At 47.0% G+C, this 17980-nt stretch overlaps 1 protein-coding gene across 2 annotated transcripts in view; it reads right to left on the minus strand.

Moving 5' to 3' along the window:
• The window catches only part of EYA2 (EYA transcriptional coactivator and phosphatase 2), a 259292-nt gene that overhangs the window by 19287 nt on the left and 222025 nt on the right, over positions 1–17980 (minus strand). The gene's annotated exons all lie outside the window — the stretch shown is intronic.

Here is a 17980-nt window from a genome sequence, read left to right on the forward strand (position 1 = left end):
GGATGATGTAGGTGGGCACATGACCCAGGCTCAACCAATCAGAGAGACCCACGGTCCCTCTGGCCACAGTGATTACTTCAGAGATGAGTGTGTGGCCTCAGCTGGACCAATGAGAACCAGCCCTGGAACTTTTGGGAAAGAGGAGCTCTCCTTTCCCTAGAGCTGCTGGATGGTGAGATTAAGCCTGGGGCTGTTAGAGGAAAGTAGGTCTGGGAGTTGGAGAGAGGGATGAGGTCCCGATCACATTGTTTGCTCCTCTAGATCCAGCCGCAACTGAGACAAGGCCACCCTGACTACTATGGTAGGCTGAATGATAGCCCCCGTAAAACATCCCTGTCCTAATCTCAGGAAACGTATACAGAAAAAGGCACTTTGCAGATGTGATTAAGTTAAAGATCTTGAGATGGGGAGATTATCCTGGATTTTCCAGGTGGACCCCAAATGTAATTACAAGGGTCCTTGTAAGTAAGAGGCAGAGGGGTGTTTGACGACAGAGAGGAGAAGGGAACTGGAGTGAGGTGCTTTGAAGATGAAGGCAGAGGCCGCAAGCCAAGAAATACAGGCGGCCACCAGAAGCCGAAAATGGCGAAGAAACATATTCTCCCCTCAAAGCCTCCAGAAGAAACCAGCTCTGCCAACATCTTCAGCCCAGTGAAATTGATTTTGGACATTGATCTCCAGAACTGTGTTGTTTTAAGCCACTAAGTGTGTGGTAATTTGGTACAGCAGCCGTAGGAGACGAATACATGGACTTTTTTCCATTTAAGTGAGTGGAGATGGATTTCTGCCATTTTGCAACCAAGAGGCAAGTGATGCAACAGCCCCCAAGGAAGCCTGTGAACTCTACCTCCATCAGAAAGTCCATTCAGATGATCGGTCCATAAGGCAAAAATCGTGAGCACACTATGCCTGCCCCCCGATGGTACTGGTTAGAGCTCAGGCTCTGGAATCAGATCGCCTGGGTTTGGATCCTGGATCCAACCACTTGAGCAAGTGACTTAACCACCCCGAATCTCAGAGATCAGTTTGGCAAATGGAGATAATAACAGAACCTGCTTCACAAGGTTGACGAGAGGAGAAGGGTCTGGCTACATAAATGTTAGTTTTGATTATTGTGTTAAGATTTGTAAACATCCACGTTTTGGTTTGCAAGACAATTTCAGGGGGCAGATATCTCCTCGCAAAGACTGCTAGAGAGAGGAGATGCACGAGGAACTTTGAGCTTGACCTCTGAGAGAAAAACTGGTTGTAACATCTCTGGGCCCTTGAAGGGAGGAGAGAAGCTGGGAAAAAAATGGTGTTGTCAACATTTTGAGCAGATCTCTTTTTACACAAGGAAGAGGCTTGAGTTTATCTTTGAGAACAAGAGTTTTGCTGGGGGATGATGGGACCACCTTCCCTCCTCACTTTTTAAAGATATACAGAGGTAACTTAGTTGTTACAGAGATGCGGGGGTAGAGGGGGTGGGGACAGTGGCATTTGGGGCAGCCTGGGCTGCTTTGTGGGGATCAAGGTTGGAACCTGGAAGAAGGGGTGGTGTGGCCCCTGATCCCTCTCTGGCCCCCCTGAATGAGCTTTGGACTGGAAGGCGGTTTGCTGGATCCTCTGGATTGGAAAGAGGTTTGTTTCCAGAGTCCCTGGCACACTTTGCCCACAGCTCTGTGGCAGTGACAAAGTAGGACTCAGGGTCCTGCTGCACGGCACCTCACGTGTCTGTGGGCCTGGCACAGCGCCCGGGCGTGGGCAACGGTGTGCTCTGACAGGTCTGACAGCAGGGAGGTCTGCCCAGAGGCTTCCTCGGGGTCAGCCATGGGCAAATGGTACCTGGAGCAGAGGGCAAAGAACATGGCGGACGCTCAGTGGTGACCCCAACTGAGAAACTCTTTGGATAGTACTGGAAAAAGACTAGGTGGGGGGCACTGAGTGACCATCCTTGAGTGAGCAGACATCTGGTTTACACCTAAACCTTTTCTGCTGTATTCCATATTTCCTTTCTTTCCACGCACCCAGGATTCTAATGTCTTGGTGGTATAATTGATCCCCCTCCCTGAGAGGGTGTGTCCTTTCCTAAATAGTTGAGCACGATGGTACGCCCCAAGTGGAAGAGTCGATAGTCACATTATCTAATACAGTAGAGGTTAGCCACATGTGGTTCTTTATAGTTAATTAAAATTAAACAGAATAGAAAATTCAGTTCCTTAGGCCTATTTCAAGTGCTCAATAGCCAAATGGAGCCAATGGCTACCATACTGGATGTGCACGTTTTCCATCACTGCAGAACATTCTATTGGACAGTGCAGCTCTGGAGTGATAAAGAAACGAGGTTGACAATTTCTCTGCTGTGTTGATAGGTTCATTAAGGAAGAGCTTGCAAGCTGGCCTGGAGACATATCTCATTTAGCCCAAAATGTGCTTAAAACATTAAAACATTTTTTGGAACAATAGCCATCTCTCTCTCTCCCCCTTTCCTCCCTCCCTTCTCACTCTTCTTGTTCTCCCTCTTTCTCTGTCTCTCTAGATTTTCAGCTACTTTGAGAATTTACATGCTCTGGCAACGCAGGGCTTGCATTCTTCTATCCCGAGAATCCTTAGCCCTGACATCCATCTCCACTCCTCTGCAGTCTCTACTGGGTTCTCCTCACTCTACCTTACCTGGTTACTTGGCCCCTGTGGGCATCCTAGTTTGAAACCTCTGATCCAGAGCAATCTCATATACATGGAAGGATCCTAGGGCCAGCAATCCTAACAGGTTAATGAAAACTGTATTTAAAAGCCAGGGTTGACTTCGGAGACCCAGGCACCGAGGAAAAATTGATAGCAGATTTCCCCCCAGTCCATTGCTTTGCCTGACATTGGAAAAACACCTCCCCATGGCCCCCAGGCCTTCCCTCAAGCTTGAAAGCTGCTCTGGGGGGTCACCAGGGCTCAGGCCCCTGGGCAGGGTTCCCTGTGCTTTCCCTGATGTCAGGGGAAAGGTATGTGGGGAGGCTCTGTTTTTCTCATTTGCGAGGGGATTGTCGGGGGTGCTAAAGTGTGACAACAGTAGCGATCACATTTCGGGCTTAATAAAATACCATGACGCTCAGCTAGACACTACCTCATACCCCACCAGCTGACCTGGATTGAGTTACCCGCTGAGCCAGCACCGAGGGGAGCGGGACAATGCGGAGGACACGAAGATGGGGCTGGGCCCTGGGGGAAGAACATCACATGCCTCTCAACCGTGCTGCACGGGGTGGGGCAGGCCTCTCAAAGGATGCCAGCTTCTCACGGCCCAGGGTGCTTCTGGCCTCTCTGGAGTCAGAGTGTGACTATCATGGGCGGGGGGGCGGGTCTGAGCGGGACCACCCGCCCAAGACAGAGGATGGGTTCCTGTGGCCTTGCCATTGGTGAGGCGCAGTGGGGCTGAGGAACTGACACTTCCTGACCCAGAGAAACACCTGCAAAGAGTCTCGTGCAAGGATGTCCAGCATCCCAGTGAGAAACTGCAAACGCCTGCAGTTCCCTCGCTTGTATCATGGTGGAGTGGACTGTGGTATATCCATTCAGGGGAGTCCTACCTGGCGGCTCACAAGAAAGAGGGAGATAGTTATGTTGGCACATGGAAATGTTTCCAAGACATCCTACAGTGCAAAAAGCAGCAGACTGGAGAATGAGACATCCAGTATCACACATGTCGCTATTTATAAAAACCAATTAAAAACAAAACAAGGTGTTACATATGAATGTATCCATATACGTAAATGGAAATAGAAAGATCTGGATGCTTACACATCTGACTGGGAGCAGTAATTCCATCTGGGGAGGCACTGGCGCTGGGTTAGTGGTCAAAGGAGGCTTTAATCTTACTGAAATGCTTTCTTTCCTTTCCTTTCCTTCCTTCCTTCCTCCCTCCCTCCCTCCCTGTTTCCTTCCTTCCCTCCTTCCTTCCTTTACAAGGAGAATATGGACATATATTGCTTTTGAAAAATAAAGTATCTCCCTGGGAGGAGAGGAGAAGGCAGGATCTCACACTGGAGGACAGAGGCCAGCAATATATAGCCTCTGACTGGCTCCCAGTATGCCGGGGTCTGTGCTCAGCACTTCACATAGATTAACGGGGATACTACTGTCATTCATCTTATACAGGAGAAAATGAGGTGAGAGAAGTACAGGAACGGGTCTGTTATGAGCTGAATTGTGTCCCCTCAAAAGACGTTGCTAGTCCTAACCCCAGTACCTGGGAATGTGACCTTATTTGGAAAGAGGGTCTTCACTGATGATCAAGTTAAGATGGGGTCATGAGGGTGGGCCTTAATCCAACATGACTGATGTCCTGATAAAAAAGGGAAATCTGGACACAGAGACAGATATGCACACAGGGAGAACATCATGTGACCGTGAGGGCAGAGGTGGAGTGATAGGTCTACAAGCCAAGGAATGTCTTGGAGAAGCTAGGAGAGAGGGGCAAGGAGCAGATTCTCCCTCAGAGCCCTCAGAAGGAGCCAACCCTGCTGACACTTTGATCTTGAACTTCTGGTCTCAAGACCTGCAGGACAGGAAGTTTCTGTTGTTTAATAAGTCACCCAGTCTGGGTACTTTGTTACCCCAGAAAACTTCCGAGGCCATACAGTGAGGGTGAGGAGGAGGCCAGGAGGCTGTCTGCCTCCAGAGCCTGTGCTTGCAAAGACCCATTCATCCTAAGACTAATTTATACAAATGCCTCCTGTGGGCCCGGTACAGCATCAGAGGATGCTTGGGTCAAGAGAGGGGAGGTTTCGGGATTAACCTGACTCTTGTCCTCAAGGTACTTCTTATGTCCCCGGAAAAGAGAGGCTCCCCTGATGCTCCCACCATGGTCCAAGCCATCATTACCTGCCACCTACACCAGAGGGTGGCAAACTATGACCCGGGGGCTAAATCTGGCCTGCCCGTTGTTTGTGTAAATAAAGTTTTATTGGAACACAGCCATGCTCATTCATTTACATACTGTCTAGGGCTGATTTTGTCCTACAACGGGAGAACTGAGTAGTTGAGACAGAGACAGCCTGAGCCGCAGAGCTTAAAATGTTTACTCTCTGGCTCCTTACAGAAAAAGTTAACTGACCCCTGACTCAGACTATTATAGTCACCTCCTCACTCTCCCTGCTTCTACCCTTGTCTACCCCCCATCTTTCCAGCCTAGTCTCCATCCAGCAGCCAGAGGGATCCTGTTAAATCCTAAGTCAGATCCTGTCCCTCCCCTGCTCAGAACCCCATAATGGCTCCCACCTCCCTCCAGGTGAAAGCACAGTCCTCACCATGACTTGGGCCCCACTTGTCTGCCCACCCTCCCACTCATCACTCTCCCCCCACCATCTCCCACCCCTCTCACTGCACTGCAGACACAGCAGGCCCTGCTAGTCCTTCGACAACCCTCATGCTCTTGCCCCAGGGCCTTTGCATTTGCTGTTCCTTCTGTTTTGAATGCTTTTCCCTTCTCTTTCCATCTATCAAAAGCCTGCGAAGGTTTGTTGATGTCACTGCCTTTGTAAAAACTGCCCCAACTCTACGCCATGTCAGGACAAATGTTTCTGTGCTTCCACACTTTGTGGGGCCTGTAGGGTTAATCTAGGCCTGATATAATGGCCGATTTCTTCTTTCATCTGCTAAACTGGGAAACCCTAAAGGTAGTGCCTTTTTTTTTTTTTTTTTAAACTGGTTTTTGCAAGGTCAGAGAGTACAGCAGTTAAGAGCACAGACTCTGGGATCTGGGTCAAATTCTGACTCTGCTTACTAACAGAATGGACTTGGACAAGATACTAATCTTTGTGACTCTCAACTTCCTTGTCTGTAATTGAGCTATAGAACGGTACTGCCCACATAGGGTTTTGTAAGGATTGAATGAATCAATACAGGTAAAGCATTTTGAAAAGTCCCTCGCCCACAGAAAATGCCACATACACGTTTGCCTTAATTATCACTAGTATTACTATTCTGAATTCCATAGGCCCAAACTGAACTGAGTTCACCACCGAAAGAGGTTCACGGATGGTCAGCTCTGCTGATGAAGCAATTTAGAAGCAAAGCAGGACGTTGCAGTCTTCAGTCCAAATTCCAAAGACACGTCAGGATGCTACACATTAATGCATCTCAGGAAGCGGGGCGGAAGCGAACTAGGGTAGAGACATTCAGTTTCACACGTCCTTGATGTTGTAGTTGGCCTTCAAATGCCCATCCCTGGGCTCCAGTGTCAGCCCTGCTGTTCCCTAGGTGTGTGATCTTGGGAAAGTTACTAGACACCTGTGAGTCTTCAGGTTTTTTTTTGTAATAAACTATTTTGTTTTTTTGGCTGCATCGGGTCTTCATTGCTGCGGGCGGGCTTTCTCTCGTTGCAGCGAGCGGGGGCTACTCTTCATTGTGGTGCGCGGACTTCTCACTGCGGTGGCTTCTCTTGTTGCGGAGCATGCGCTCTAGGCGCATGGGCTTCAGTAGTTGTGGTGCATGGGCTCAGTAGTTGTGGCTCACGGGCTCTAGAGCGCAGGCTCAGTAGTTGTGGCGCATGGGCTTAGTTGTTCTGTGGCATCTTCCCGGACCAGAGATCAAACCCGTGTCCCCTGCATTGGCAGGTGGATTCTTAACCACTGTGCCACCAGGGAAGTCCCTGTGATAAACTTTTAATTTTAGAATAGTTTTAGATTTACAGAAAAATTGTGAATACAGTAGAGTGTTCCCATATATCCCACACCCAGTTTCTTTTATTGTTAACATCTTATATTCAAATAGTATATTTGTCACAACTAATAAATATCACTATATTATTATTAACTAATGTCAATTCTTTATTCAGTTTTTCTACTGTCATCCTTTTTCTCTTCCAGGATCCCATCTGGGGTCCTGGGCCCACATTAAGTTTTGTCATCTTGTCTCTTTAGGTTCTTCTGGGTTGTGATAGTTTCTCAGACTTCCCTTGGTTTTAGTGAGTTTAAAGGAGTGTATTTTGCAGAATGTCTCAACTGGGATTTGTCTGATGTTTTTCTCATGGTTAGACTGGAGTTATGGGTTTTGGTGAGGAAGATCACAGAGGTAAAAGTGCCACTCTCATCACATCACATCACATCAGGGGTACATACTATCAACATGACATCACTGTTGATGTTGACCTTGATCACCTGGCTCAGGTAGTGTTCCTCAGGCTTCTCCACTATAAAGTTACACTCCCCCCACCTTTCCATAGTATACTCTTTGGAAGGAAGAAACTATGCAAAGCTCACAGTAAAGGGTAGAGTATCTACATAAATTATTTTGAATTTTTCTGTATGGGAGATTTGTCTGTTCTCCCCCACTTATTTATTCAATCATTTATCTGTGTCAGTATGGACTCATGGGTACTTATTTTATATTTTGGGTTGAATACTATGTTATTTGTTTTAGTACTCAAAGTGTTCCAGCTCTGGCCACTGGGAACCCTTCCAGTCAGCACTTGTGTCCCTTTGACATACCCCATCATCATGGGGTTTTTTGAGCACTTCTTTAGTTTTTGGTACAGTAAGATGCTCCATGTTTATCATGTAACTTCTCTGTCCCAGCCCTAGAATCAGTCACTTCTCCAAGGAGCCCTGGTTCCTTTCACTGGAAAATGGTGTTTTGAAGCCAGGATCTGGATGCTGGGTGTGCTAGTTGCTACAGGAGTGTCATTACTTCTGGGCCCTCCTGGGCAACAGACCAAGGTCTCCAGGATTTAAAAAAAATATCTATTTATTTATTTATTTGGTTGTGCCAGGTCTTAGTTGCAGCAGGCAGGCTCCTTAGTTGTGGCAGTCTCCTTAGTTGTGGCTCACGGGCTCCTTAGTTGTGGCTTGCTGGCTCCTTAGTTGCGGCATGCACATGGGATCTAGTTCCCTGGCCAGGGATCGAACCCAGGCCCCCTGCATTGGGAGCGTGGAGTCTTAACCACCGTGCCACCAGGGAAGTCCTGGATTTTTAAAAAATTATGAAATATGGGTAATGCATCCACTTGCAGGTGTGTAACGAGGCATGTGGCTGGCCTAATAAATGATACCGATTATAGTCCAAACCACTCCTTTCACCAGTGTGGAAACTGAAGCTCAGACAGGGCCAAGTGGAACTTACATAAAGGGTCACAGGGCCTGGGTGAAGGTATCTGTGGGATTGCAGGAGCGTCCCATCTTTCATCAGTGATGACAGTGATTTATCCTTTTGTCATGTGCTCAAAGTCCAGATTTAGTTTCAAGGTAACATTAGTCTCCTGAAATGCATGAGAGAGCATCCCACCTTTTCTTTGCTCTGCAGTTTGTGCAGGATGGGATTTATTTGTCCTTTCCTTGAATGTTTGGTGGAACTCTCGTTTAAAACGAGCTGGACCTGGTGCCTTTGTTAGAGCTGTACACCTTTTTTTTTTTTTTTTTAAATTTATTTATTTATTTATTATTTTTGGCTGTGTTGGGTCTTCGTTCCTGTGCGAGGACTTTCTCTAGTTGCGGCAAGCAGGGTCCCCTCTTCATCGCGGTGCGTGGGCCTCTCACTATCGCGGCCTCTCTTGTTGAGGAGCAAAGACTCCAGACGTGCAGGCTCAGTAGTTGTGGCTCACGGGCCTAGTTGCTCCGTGGCATGTGGCATCTTCCCAGACCAGGGCTCGAACCCGTGTCCCCTGCATTGGCAGGCAGATTCTCAACCACTGCGCCACCAGGGAAGCCCAGAGCTGTACACCTTTAACTACGATTTCAATTTCTCATGGTCACTGGTTTATTTATTTAAAAATTTTCCCCTTGGGTTAATTTTGATAATTTACATCTTTCTGAAAAGGGTCAACTTCATCCAGGTTTTCAGGTTCATTGGAACAATATTGCTCATCGTATTCTCATAATTAAAAAAAAAAAAAGAATCTCCCCTGAACCTACAATAATGTCCACCCTTTCATCCTGGATGTTGGTTACTGATCTCTTCTTCTCCCTCTTTTTTTTCTTGTTCATGTTTGCCAAAGGCTTTCTACCTTAATGATCTTTTCAGTTACCAGTTCTTATTAATTTTCCTGGTTTTCTAATTTAAGGCTGTCTGGATCAGCCTTTGCCTGCACCCCACAGGTTTTGATCCTTAGTATTCTCGTCATTGCTTGTTTCTGAACAGTAAGCCCGGTGACAAATACCCATCAAAATCCGTTCTGCTTATGCTGGTGACAGCCGGGGTTTTCCCAACCTGCTCTGCTGTGGTCTGATCCCATTACGTTTTGTCCTTGGCCGCCTGGAGACACGAATGCAGAAAGGAAATTGTTGACAAATTTGCTTTAGAAAAATGACTCTCATCCAAGCCCAGATGGACTCCCTGCCCACTCCTTCTCCTTCAAGGCAGGTATATTTTAAAAGTGAGAGTGCTTAATGCTGCCTCTAGACTAGCCAGAGAGGGGCCTGCTCCCTGGGAGGGAAACCTGGGCTGTCTTTCTCGTGTTGTTTAAGTGTTTAACTTATCTGAAGAGCACTAAACAGGCTGTGGCCTGTGTTGCATTAATGGTCAGTTGGGCAGGACGTCTTGGAGAGCAGCTCAGCGCTGACACGGTGAAATATTATTCTCCCTGACAGCTCCTGCAGAACCGTAAATCAGACGTTTAGCAATCAGGCCCAGGTGTCAGGCAGGCAGCCATGGCCTGCCCAGATTCCAGCCACTTCTGAGACCCTCCAGCATGATCCTTCCCAAAGCTCTGGCAGCATCTTGAAACGCTCCCCCTCCAGCCCACCCTCCAGCCTGGCCACGCCTGATTCGGGCCAGGGATACCTTCTGTCAAAACCTTTAGGTTGATCTTGTTTCTTATGAAGGACTCTTTTCTTCCATCCACTCTGTGGACCCGTATTCCTTCTCCAATTCACTGTTCATCTCAAAACTGTATCTTTGGGACTTCCCTGGTGGCGCAGAGGTTAAGAATCCACCTGCCAATGCAGGGGACACGGGTTCCATCCCTGGTCTGGGAGGATCCCACATGCCGCGGAGCAACTAAGCCCATGTGCCACAACTACTGAGCCTGCGCTCTAGAGCCCGCAAGCCACAACTACAGCACCTGTGCGCCTAGAACCCATGCTCCACAACAAGAGAAGCCACCGCAATGAGAAGCCTGCACACTGCAACGAAGAGTAGCCCCGGCTCGGGGCAACTAGAGAAAGCCCGCGCACAGCAACTAAGACCCTACACAGAGAAAAATAAATAAATAAAAAAAAAATTGTATCTTCTGTGAAAGATAAACGTCCCAGCCTAGAAGTCAGCTTGGCCTGGGATCAGATCTCCACTCTACTCTTACTAGCTCTGTGACCCCTGAAAAATGACCTCCCTGGGCTTCATTCTTCATATGTAAAATAGAGATTAAAAAAAAAAAAAATCTCCCTTTCCAGGGAGATACTTGTGAGATTTCAGTGAGAAAATACACGTGTGATGCTTGGCACAGGGGAAGAGCTCAATACGTGTCAGCCCTGGGCAAGTTAACCTCTCCGTGCCTCAGTTTTCCCATCTCTGAAATGGGGATACGTAACAGTATCTACCTTCTGTGACTGTTGGAAAGGTTAAATGAAGGCATGCAGGTGAGCCCTTCGGGCACTGCCTGGCACACAGTGAGCTCTCAGGACATGTCAGCTGTCGCTGTGATTGGGTTTATTATTCTCACCTGTGCCCCCCACTCGGCTCCAACCTCAGTCCACATCCTTCTTTCTAGAAATGCATTCAGATCCTTTGTTTATTGCTTTGTTCCCCTTGCAGGGGGGAAGAGAAGGTGCCGTAGTAGTTTAGTGTGGTTTAGGTTGCTGTTATTTGTGTGACTTTTGTTTTGCATATACGATGTGAAGATGACATGATAATTCATGGAGTTTTTCATCTTTGTCTTCTCCGTTTACACTGGGAATTTCTCCTCCTCTTGCTGTCAGACCTTGCTCATCTTCCTCCAGGCTTCCTGGCTGCACCAATCCTCCCTGCTCTCCTTTTCCCTTTGAACCCACTGTCTACAGCACTGTAGAGTCTAGATTTCCTGTTGGGAATCTTCTTTCTCAGCCAGATGGCAATCGTTCTCCTGGGGGAGGCAGCACAGCACAGTGGATAAGTGCAAGGGCCCTGGAGCCAGGCTGCCTGGGTCTGAATACTGCCACTGCCCACTGTGTGACTTTGGGCTGTTTGCTTAACCTCTCTGTGCCTCAGTTTCTTCATATGTAAAATGGGTGTTATGGACTGAGTGTTTGTGTCCTCCCCAAATTCATATGTGGAAGCACAAACACTCAGGTGGCTGTATTTGGAGAGGGGGCCTCTAAGGAAGTAATTAAGGTTATGTGAGGTCATAAGGGTGGTGCCCTGATCTGATAGGATTAGTGTCCTAATAAAAAGAAACAGCAGAGCTGGCTAGCACATGCTTTTTCTCTCCCTTTCTCTCTCCCTCTCCTTGTACACACACTGAGGAAAGGCCATGTGGAGACATAGTGAGAAGGTGGCCTCTACAAGCCAGGAAGAGAGCTCGCACCAGAAACCACATTTGCCAGCCCCTTAATCTGGGACTTCTAGCCTCTAGAATGGTAAGAAAATTAATTTCTGTTGTGTTAAGCCATACAGTCTGTGATGTTTTGTTATGGGAGCCTGAGCAGACTGAGACAATAGGGATAATAATAGTGAAGATTAAACAAGTTAATACATGTAAACTGCACAGAACAGTGCCTGGTACCTAGTAAGTATTCAGTAAATGTCAGCTGTGATTACTGTTACTATTATTATTATTATTATTATTATCATCATCACCATCCTAACTGAAAATGTAGGTCATGTCTTACAAATTTAGGGTTCCAGAGCTTTACTGTCTCATAGAACTTTCTACAATGAGTACAATGAGGTAAATGTTCTGTCCAATATGATAGCCACCAGCCACATGTGGCTAATTACATTAAAATTATTTAAAATTAAACACAATTAAAAATTCAGTGCCTCGGTCGCACTAGCCATATTTCAAGTGCTCAATAACCACATGTGGCCAGTGGTTACTGTACTGGACAGTGCAGAGTAGAACACAGACATCCCGAGGGCTCTAGAGCATTGGCTTTCAAGTGGTTTTGACTGTGACCTTCCGTAAGAGATACATTTTCTATCACACAGAGATTTAAATTACTGAAACATAATTGATATCACTGAGACAATTTCTCAAACAATGTTCACCACTACTATTTGTGATGCACCCTATCATACCCCTTTCAATCAACTTTCCTTTTTAAACGTTTAAAACCGTAGCTTCTAATTATTAGGGAAACATAAACTACAGTGAGGTATCACCTCACACTGGTCAGAGTGGCCATCATTAAAGAGACTACAAATAACAAATGGTGGAGAGGGTGTGGAGAAAAGGGAACCCTCCTACGCTGTTGGTGGGAATGTAAATTGGTGCAGCCACGATGGAGAACAGTATGGAGGTTCCTTAAAAAACTAAAAATTGAGTTGCCATATGATCCAGCAATCCCACTCCTGAGCATATATCGGAGAAAACTCTTAATTTGAAAAGACACATGCACCCCAATGTTCACTGCAGCACTATTTACAACAGCCAAGACATGGAAGCAACCTAAGTGTCCATCAACAGATGAATGGATAAAGAAGATGTGGTACGTATATACAATGGAATACTACTCAGCCATAAAAAAGAATGAAATAATGCCATGGTGCAGCAACATGGGTGGACCTAGAGATGATCACACTAAGTGAAGTAAGTCAGACACAGAAAGACAAATACCATATGATATCACTTATACGTGGAATCTAAAATATGACACAAATGAACTTACTGACAAAAGAAAAACAGACTCACAGACATATTGATAGAAAACAAACATATAGTCACCAAAGGGGAAACGGGGGGATAAATTAGGAGTTTGGGATTAACAGATACACACCACTATATATAAATTAAACAACAAGGATTTATGTATAGCACAGGGAACTATATTCAATATCCTGTAATAAACCATAATGGAAAAGAATATGAAAAAATATATCTGTATAACCGAATCACTTTGCTGTACGCCAGAAACTAACACAACATTGTGAATCAACTATACTTCAATAAAACAAACAAACAAACAAAAAATAAAACCTTAGTTTCATCCTAAGCAATATCACCTATGAAATCACTGGCATAATGTGTTAGTCATTTTCCCCCTAAAACAGTAATAAGAGAAAAACTGTAAGTTTAACAACAAAAAAATTTTGTTTCAAGTAAAAGCAAGTTACATGAAGCCTGGATTGTGCTGTACGCTAGGGGATCCATAAATACGGTGCAGCTGATTGACTCCTCTCAAGGGCTTGGTGCAGTGTTTCTCAACGGGGTGCCCCCGGCATTTTGCGTGGAATCATTCCTCGTTGTACAAGGCTGTACAAAGTACTGGGTTATGTGGCATCCCTGGCCCCGACTGCTAGGAGCCAACAGTTCTTCCCCTTCGTGTGATAACCCACACTTCCCTCCCATTTCCAAACTCACCCTCCCCCACTTGACGATAATGAGGTTGCAGACATGGAGAGCCCGCTCTCTGAGAACGAGGGAAGACGGGAAAGCGAGGACGGGGCTGTTCCTCGCCTGAATCTGCCCTGCTTTCCCCCACTCACCTCTTCACGCAGGGGCCACGAGGACGGATGGCATCGCCTCCCCCGCTGCACACTGAGCCCCGAAATCAAACCCAAGAGGACTGTGCTCCCGGGCACCTCCACTCAGCCGGGTCCGGCCTGGCTTGGGCAGTGGCACATGCGCAGTTCAGTGAGCCCGAGGATGCTTTCATGAGCTCCCAAGCGGCAGGTGTGTGAATTTCAATCAAACCTCCACCCTTGCTCCACAACCCAGCTGACATTTCAGATGAGGGTCCTCTGCCCTGGATTTTACTGCAAAAGAAGTAGCTCTCGCACAAAGGCAAGTTGGCTGGGTAATTGTCAATATTTATGCCCAAACTCCAGCATCTGGCTGTCATTTAGGGCCAGGTTGTTCACCACTGTCATAATCTTTGCCCTATCTCTGCATTACATGTATTGTTACTGAATTATGATAAAATCGGGGATTGGGCAACCTAGTTACCTTTTCTAGCTCATCATACAATAAACATGTAATGATTTAAATTAAACAATTTGCCCCTGTACCATGTAAACCCCCCTTCCACAGTCCCAGTGGCACATGCAGCCCTCTGGTGGGGAGGCCCATCTCTTGGGCATGTACCGTGTGCCAGGCTCTCTGCTGACTGCTTCCGTGTATCTCCCATCATCCTGATGACCCTGGAAGTTAGGGGCTTTTCTTCTACCCATTTAACAGATGAGGAAACTGAGGTTCAAGGAGGTGGAGTGACTTGCATAGGTCACACAGCCAGGAGATGGTGGAGCCAGGACTCAAAGGCAGACTGAACTGATTAGCAGACACTTGCCCTAAACTCTGGACATGCATCCCTAAAGTCCTGAGATACAGCTGAACTAGGCACCTACTTTGTCTCTGACCAGTCGTCCTCATGGAATCCCCGCCCCATGAGCACTTTCACCTTTCAGTCCGGGAACCGATCTAATGCAAACACCTGCTTCCACCATTGCCCCCTTTGGTCTGTTCTCCACCCAGCAGCCAGAGGGAGCCTCTGAACGGCGAGTCAGGTCATGTTGCTTCCCTGCTCTAAATCCTCCAATAGCTTCTGGTCACTGTTAGAATGTTACCCAGAGCCTTATGATGGCCCAGAGGCCCCAAGTGATCTGTCTCCCCTCCCCCAAACTGCCCTCCACAGTCCTTCCTGCTCTTTTGCTCTAGCTGCACTGGGCAATCCTTCCTGTTCCTGGAACTTGCCAACTCTGACCACGCCCCAGGGGCTCTGCACTGCTGTTTTCTCTGTCTGGCACACTCTCTGCCTAGATGCCCACATGGTCCTCGCCCTTACCTCCTTCAGGTCTCTGCTCCAATGTCACAGAAGCCTTACCTGGTTATACCAAGTAAAATAGTCCCTGGGACCATCTCCTCCGGCTCTGCTGGTCTCTCTTTGGAGCACTTTATCTGACATTTTATATTCAGTTGTTTATGGTCTGCTTCCCCAACTGGAAGGTCAATGCCTCCAGGGTGGGGGAATCTTGCTGTGTTGTTTTTTCGGTTTTTGTTTTTTTGCCACTGAATCCACAGCACTTAGAGCAGGGCCTGGTGAATGCTAAACTCTCCATAAATCGCTGCTGCTCGTGGGCGCTGATCTCCTTATTTAGAGATGGCACTGCAGGCTCAGAGCAGAAAGGGGTCTGACTTCGCTCCCTAAACCGCAGCATCTGACCATCCATGAAGGAGCCAGGCTCCAGCCCCGAAGGGCCTCCCTGGGGAGCTCCCCGGGCTGCCCTTCAGATTTTGACGGGGGCTCCCTGCACCAGCAAGCAATATGGTTTCACTTGTGTCTTAACTTCTGCGTCGTATAACACGGTTTCAATTCTGCTGAGGTGCCCTCGGGGCTTCTGGCACTGCGGACATTTTGGAAAAAAATGTAGAGAGTAAAAACAAACTGGCTTGTTTTTACTGAGTAGCTCCAGCTGGTAATTAAGATCCTTTTCCAAGAGGTGCGACTTTGACTTTGGGGTCAGCGAGGAACAGCAGATGGGGCAAGGTTCTGAAGACATGGGCTAGAACACACAGCAGTCCAAAAAATACCTGGCTCTGAGCCTCAGGTTCAAGCAAGATGGACAAAGGGCTTACTATGTGTCTACCACCTTCACTGTGTGAGCGCTTCAGACTCGTGTATCTGCCTGTCGATTTGGTGTTTCACTGGGGTGTCCCAGACATCTCCGACCTCATGTGCCCACAACAGAAGGATGGATTCTCCCATCTTCCCTGTGCTGCCCATCACAGAGAACAGCACCATCACTCAGGTCAGGCCAAGCCCAGGAGCCCCTCTTGACTCCTCTCTCCTCTCACCCCCCACATCCAACCCGTCAGCAAGGCCTCTCAGCTTTCCTGCCATTCTCCCGGGGCCCACGTCTTCTTCCCATCTTGATCCAACCCATTTTTCGTCTTTTGCTTGGAAGTATCTCTTTGCTGGTCCCCCTGTCTCTACCTTTCCCGTCCTACTGCCTATCTCCATGCAGCAGCCAGAGTGGTCATTTTAAAACATAAATCAGGTCACGTGGCTCTTCCCGTTTCATGCTCCCTCGCCCCATGGTTGTCCAACTCTGATGTCTATGGCTCGTGTCTGGCTCATGCCTCCCTCTCCAGACTCATCCCTCCCAGCCGCCCCCTTGCTTTCACTCACTGCACTCACCTGTCCTTCTTGCCGATCCTTGATGACATCACACTAGTTCTCACCTCAGGGCCTTTGCACCTGCTAATCCCACCTCCCTTGGTCTCCACCTGGCTGGCTCCTGTCATCATTCAGGCCTTGGCTCAAGTGCCACGTCCTCGAGATGGCTTCCCTGACCCCCTCGAGAATGCTGTTCCCCTACCCTACTCCCTCACCCCCAACACTCACTATCACATCTGATTGTTTTATTTTCTTCACGTCCTTTTCACTACCACAAGCATGCTTGTTTATGGATTTGTTTGGTTGTTTACTGCCTGGTCCCTGGGGATTCAGGGTGAATCAGACAGACATGGTCCCTCCTCTCACAAAAGTGACATTCTAAGCAGGAGACAGGGAAAAACTACATCTACCCTGGACTTTTCAGCTACAAGGGCCAATAATTTCCATTTTTTGCTAAAGCAAGTTGGGTTTTGCTATGTGCAATCAGCTGAGTCTTTACTACATTAGGCTCCATAATACTTGCTGAATTCAATTGCCATGTTTTTTTTTTAATTTAAAAATTTAATTTTAAGTTCTCTCTCTCTCTTTTTTTCCCCCCAAGACATAAGAGGACTTTGTAAAGGGAGCTTGCACATTGCTTTTGGCTAAAGAGATAGTTTTGGGCCTCGATGCTACTGGCATTCTCCACTACTCCAAAGCTCTCTTTCTTTCTCAGCAAGTTTTTTTTTTTTTTTAATTTAGTTATTTATTTAGGCTGTGCTGGGCCTTAGTTGCGGCACGCAGACTCTTGGTTGCCGCATGCGTGCAGGATCTAGTTCCCTGACTAGGGATTGAACCCTGGCCCCCTGCATTGGGAGCATGGAGTCTTACCCACTGGACCACCAGGGAAGTCCCCTTCCTCAGCAAGTTTCTATCTCAATCCTCTCTTTGAAAAAGATGTTGGGCAGAGAGCATCAATCTCATTTCATAGATGGGAGGACTGAGGCCCAAACGGCTTGCCGAGACTGGACGGAACACAAGATCGATCATTTCAGCAAGGATTTCCCTTTCTGGACTCTAGGACTGCAGACTGGGAAGGAAACTCTGTATCCTTTCCTGACGATAAATGAGTAATGCTCTCAGTTGGCCAGGACAGATTTGGAATTTATAGCCTTCATATTACTACTTCACAGTTGAGTACCCAGGGATTTTCCAGATTCTAAGAAAAAAATATTCCTACTAGGATAAATAGAATTGTTCTTTTACATGCAGTTTTATTTTAGGTTGCCTTTATTTTTCAATCTGTTAAACCAATAACGAGAATATAATTTACAAAGCTAGAAGATTCCCACATTAATCCTCTTATCAACCAAAAAAACTTTCCTCACCTTGGAGAAAGAAAGCTGCTTGCTCTTTCATTAGGGGTAAGTAGTGCACTGCATTTCCCTCCTTGCTTTGTCTACCAGGAAGCTCAGAGAGACTCAACTGCTGTAGGTAGCCTGAGCCAGATTTTTTCTGGTACAATGCCTCACCCTTACTCATTACATGGCTTTCAATTCCTTTGCCTTTGCTTTAGTAGCTCTACTTTAAATATGTTTTCTATTTGAAATTCTTCCCCAATCTTTCTGACACAGGCTGGGTATAAACAAACGAATTAAATTTATTTCTGAAGCTGCTCTCCTTTTTCCTATATCCCTTGCTACTTGCTTAGGGGCACAGGAGCAGATACTTTAAATCCGCGCGGCCCCACTGCTCACTCTCTCTCTCTCTTTGTAAAACATGTTTTCAGG

This window comes from Balaenoptera musculus, chromosome 15, assembly GCF_009873245.2.
Source record: "Balaenoptera musculus isolate JJ_BM4_2016_0621 chromosome 15, mBalMus1.pri.v3, whole genome shotgun sequence".
NCBI lineage: Eukaryota > Metazoa > Chordata > Mammalia > Artiodactyla > Balaenopteridae > Balaenoptera > Balaenoptera musculus.